Genomic DNA, 6,145 nt, shown 5'->3' on the forward strand with positions numbered 1-6,145 from the left:
CCGATATAATTTAATTTATAAACATTGAATACAATATTTCTCTTTTATTCTACTAGTAAAAAAGTAATATTTAAAGGCGGTTTTAACCGCTGTTAAAAGATAATTTCCCGTAGTTAAAACTTATTAACTGTGGTTTAAATACCGTAGTCAACCGCCGTTAAAAAAAATAATCAATAAGGGCGGAAAAATACCGCAGTTAATAGTCTACAATGACGGTTTAATAAACCGCAGTTAATAGCCTCTAACAATGGTTTTAAAAACCGTAGTTAAAGATATGTTTGTCAATAAGGGCGATAAACTCACCGTAGTTAATAGTCTCCAACTGCGGTAACTTTACCGCCCTTATTAAGTAACATTTTTTTAACGACGGAACTTTTAACTATGGTTGACTGTGGTAAAATTACCGTAGTATATAGTCTTTAACTGCAGTTTTATAAACCGTAGTTAGAGACTATTAACTACGGTGACTTACCTCTCTTAGTTAATAGTCTTTAACTGCAATTAAAAACTATTAACTGCAGTATTTTTACCGTCTTTATTGATTAATGATTTTAACAAAAAAAACTTTTAATTGCGGTAAATTTATCGTAACTAGTGCAATAATTTAAAAAATAAACATTAAACTTATATTTTTGAAAAACAAACAAAACCATTCAACAAAATATTTATACTATATAAATAACACAAAATAATTTATATACTATAATTACATCAAAATATTATTACAATAAAATTTGTGTTTATTAAGATAACTAATCAAATAAATTATCATTCCCAAACTTTATAACATTTTATCTTCTTTCTTTTTAGGTTGGGTTGAATAGCTGTTCAACTCTTCAAAACTAACATTCTTCTTTCAAATCTTTAAAACCTGTAAAACATTCAGATAAAAATTTATAAATTAATAACAAAATTTATAAATTAATAATGAAATTATAATTTGACAATTATAACTAGTTTAAATAAATTTTATAAAAAAAATAATTATTCAATCCCTATATAAACATAATTTTCTAATAAATTTAATCATTTCATAAACATAATCAATACAAATAATTTTACAACCAAATAATATAAAATTATTACAATTTCACAACCAAATAATATCAATTTTTTATAATGAGCATAAATTTTTAAGTTTATACACATTCTAAATATTAAGAACATTACATCATAAAATAAACATCATTTTAAACTTGAAATAAATTATCATTTTATACATAAAATCTCAATATATCTTCTCATTATTTGATCCATGATAAAAGAACATTCATTTATTTTAATTAAATTATTATATTAATAAAAAAATTAAAGAATCATCATAAACGAAATCATACCTCTTATTGATATGGAGTTTTTGGGCCTTGACAATTTGATTCAACATCTTTGTCATCTCACATATTTCAAATTGAGTATATATAATCCAAATTTGAATCAACATTTTTATTAAATTGAGTATATATAATTATTTAATCTAATTTTTCAAAATATACAAGTATGAGAGGTTTGAGAATAAGTCTAGTAAAAGGATGTGAGGGGAGGAAGTTACGGTGAAGAAGTAATGGAATGAGGAGGGTGAAGAAGTAATAGAATGAGGAGGGAGGTAAGATGAAGATGTAATAGAAGGTGAGGGAGATAAGATGAATAAGTAATGGAGAATGTAGAAATAAAGAGAGAGAGGAAACATTGTCTAGATTTAACAATAAAAATAAATAATTATAAAATTTATATCGTTTCATTTATTTTAATTAAATTAATAAAAAAAATATTAAAAATTAGTCGATATAATTTTAGAGGAGTGATAGGAGAGGGAATTTGAGAGAGATGATGAAGAGGGAATGATGTGTCACTATATCAATATCTCTAATTGGAAAAATGTTAAAAGGTGAGGAGAGAGAGAAAAAAGAGAAATTTTGTTATTTTTTTGGCTAATCAAATTGTGCCACATCATTCCCTCTCTCATTACTTCCCTCAAATTCCCTCTCTCAATCATTTCTCATAATTTTATTTTATCACATATAACTATATAATTAAAATTTTGATAATATATATATATATATATCATTTAAAGACATCTCATCATTTTAACTTTATGTCACAAATTTATTAATAATTATCTATACACGTTATATATATATATATATATTTATAAATATATATATTTATAAATATTTTTGATGTGTTAGTCAAATTTATTAATAATTATTCATTCACTTTTTTAATATATTATTTCTTTAACTCACACTTCATTATATATAACTTATATATTCATTATATATACAAATTATATATTCATTATATATACAAATATATTTTATTTTAGTATATATATTATTTAACTTTAAATAAATAATTATATCTTTGAATAGACTAATTTATTTAATAATTAATTAAAAAAATAATTTATATTAAAAGATTAATTAATACAATAATTCATTATTAATTAATTAAAAAAATTAATTCATATTAAAATATTATATTTACTAGGTCATATTTATATATAACACATTTCTTAAAAATGATCATGATTAAATTTTAAATTCTTTATTACTTATAAAAGTCTTTATCATTTTGTTTAAACTTTTATAATTTTGTATATAAGTTTCAATATATATCATACAAATTAAAAAGTCATTATTTATATATTATTTATATTCTTAAAATCATATATATTATTTATAACATGCAAATTAAAAAGTCATTATTTATATATTATTTATATTTTTAAAATCATGTATATTATGAAGTTAAAACTGATATTTGACTTTTATAAGATTATATATGTATATATATATTAATTTTTCTGTATTTATATATTAGATTAGATCAATATATTTATTACAATAATAATTAGTTTTTTATTAATTTCAATAAATTAATAAATTGTACTATATTTAATTTTTTTAATTTAATATTAAAATTTAGAGATATAATTTTATTTTATCATGTATAACTATAAACTTTATAAAATAATATATAATTTTAAAATTGATATATAGTTACAAATTTTATATATATTTACAAATCTAACAATAAATTTCTAACTTCAAGCATTAGATATTATGACTTTTAATTGTTTTTATAAATCATACATAATAAAAGAATTATAAATACATTATCTAGTTATAATTTAAAATTTTGTAAATCTAGTTAACTATAATTATTAAATTCATAATCTTATTTTTATAAAATATAAAACACTAATATTTGTCCAATTTAGAAATAATAATGTATTATATTTAGAACATATTATATTTGTTAGATTTAGATAGACTCTTTATATAAGTGTATCAAATATTAAGTTGGGTTAGTTTGATATATTTTTAAAGAAATTTTTTATAAATAATACTAAAAAAATAAATTTTATTTTAAATAAAATTTCATACTAAATAAATATGTCAATAATAAAATAGTAATTTAATAAATAACTAATTAATTTATAGAATAAGTTCATACAAAAATCTACATTTACTTAGTTAATTAGTTGATTGAGGATAAAATTTATTTTTAACTTACTTTTATAAAATTATTTATATTTTATACTTCAAAAATAGATTTATTTCCAAAAAGAATAAAAATAAATAAATTACCACCTTAATATATAAGTTTTATTATATTACTATTATATATTCATTAATTAGATATATAATTATCAATAATATAAAGAATTGTTTTTTTTTATAATTTTCTCTCATTATTAAATAAAAAAATATTTTTTTAACTCATAATAATTAAAAAACTAATTCATCACTAATTAATTTATAAAATAAGAATTTAATTAATAATAAAAGTCTTATTTATAAGTTAATATTTATATATAACATATATCCTAAAAACTAGGTGATTTGTTACATTAATAACAACTATACAAATATTTAATTTTTTTATTATTAAAAATTATATTATTATTATTGTAAATAATTCATTCACTTAATATATATATATATATATATATATATATATATATATATATATATATATATATAATATTAATAATAATATTCATATATTTTAATTAAAAATAATCGTTTTATTATTTTTGTGTAAACAATTATAATACATAATGTTTTATACACTATTACATTTTCAACTTATATTCCAATTAGTTTTAAAATAACTAAATTTATGAATCTAAAATCATATATATTATAAGTTAAAATTTATTTTCAACTTACTTTTATATATAACTTATTATTATATAATATATAAAATATATTTTATTTAGTTTTCCTGTTATTATTATATATAATCATTTTTAATATATATTTTTAAATAATTTAATATTATAATTAGAACATGTTTATTTATTTTATAACGATAATTTTATTAATTATTATTTTCTATATTTACTTATATTATAAAGAATATTTTTTTTATTTTATATATAAATTTTATTTTAAGTTTATTTTATTACAATTATTAATAATATTTTAATTAAATAAATATAATTTACAATTTATATTATAATAAAAATTTTAGATTTGAATTAAAATTAAATTAATTATTAAATAATAACTTACAGTAATTTGTAATAATAAATAATACTATTTATAATATAAATAAATATAGAATTATAATGAAAATACAAATTCAATTTTTTTTGGCCCCAAAATTAAAATAAATATAATAATTATACATTTTATCAAAAACATATTAAATATACAAAAATATATAACTAGATCATTGATTTCAAAACAAAAAAAAAAATCTATTGTAATAAGTATTGAGGTGTTTTTAGTGATTTTGAAGCCTCATTTAATAATATTTGTGATATATTATGTATGATATTTTATAAGGAAAATATTTGATAAATATTTTTAAATGAGAAGAGATTATAAAGATAAATATAAGAATAAGAATAAATAAATAAATTTAAGAGTATTAAAATGTAACCTCAAAAATGAATTTTAGGTTATGGTTGGATTTATGATATAAAAGAGTTATAATAAAGATATATATATAAAAAAAAATAGGCCTACAATTATTAAGGATTAAAAATAATAAAATAGTTTACAAATTAGAGAGAGAAAAAATTAATATATTAATATATTATATATAATATAAAAAAAGAAATAAATAAAATATTATTATATAATATGGAGATAGAAAAAATGTACATAAATAAAGTTAACCTGTTATAAAGAAATAAATATAAAATAATATGTTATTATACGATAAAATAGATAATAATAGTATTATATATATTAAAAATTAAAAATTTGGGGCCTGAAGAGTGGGCCAATGTAATTGGCCAAACCTACCAATATCACTGACCTATATAATTTATACTAATTTATATTATTTATATTTAATTATAATTTATATTTTTATACACCTTACACTCTATATAATTTGTACCACATATCAAAACATATATTATTTATACTTAATTATAATTTATATTTTTATACACTTTATACTTTATATAATTTGTACTGTATCACATACTTTTAATTGCAATTTTATATATAATAGTTAAAATAATGTGTGTTTTATATAAATATTGAACAGTAAATAATTTATATATATTTTTAAGCACAAATAATATGTTTATATATATATATATATATATATATATATATATATATATATATATATATATTTTATTTAAAAAGTTATTTTAAAGTATGATTTTAGAATAATTATTAGTAAATAAATTATATATACATAAAGTATCTCCAAATTTTAAGATTTTAGTATATTTACTTATTCATATTTATATATAACACATATTCTAAAAAATTAAAACGTACCATTACAATTATAAAAAAAATAAAATAAAAAATTGAACACTCTAGAACAATTCTTTATTAAATATTTAACTCAATTATATTAGTTTTATATTTATATATATTTTTAATAATATAACATATTTATAAATAATATTTCTAATATATATTTCTAATAACTTCATAAAAATATCCATATATATATATAATATTAATAATAATAATATTTATTATATTGGTTGATGATAAATACTTTATTATTTAATTTTTATAATTTTATCTACACAAATTTTTACATATTTATATCATAATTAATTTTTAGAATAATAAAAATTAAGAAGTATATTCTGTATTCTAATTAATTTCTAAAATAATAGAAATGAAGATTTATTAAAAAGATTTTTTATGTTTGATAA

The sequence above is a fragment of the Impatiens glandulifera genome, chromosome 2 (assembly GCF_907164915.1).
Source record: "Impatiens glandulifera chromosome 2, dImpGla2.1, whole genome shotgun sequence".
NCBI classification, from domain to species: domain Eukaryota; kingdom Viridiplantae; phylum Streptophyta; class Magnoliopsida; order Ericales; family Balsaminaceae; genus Impatiens; species Impatiens glandulifera.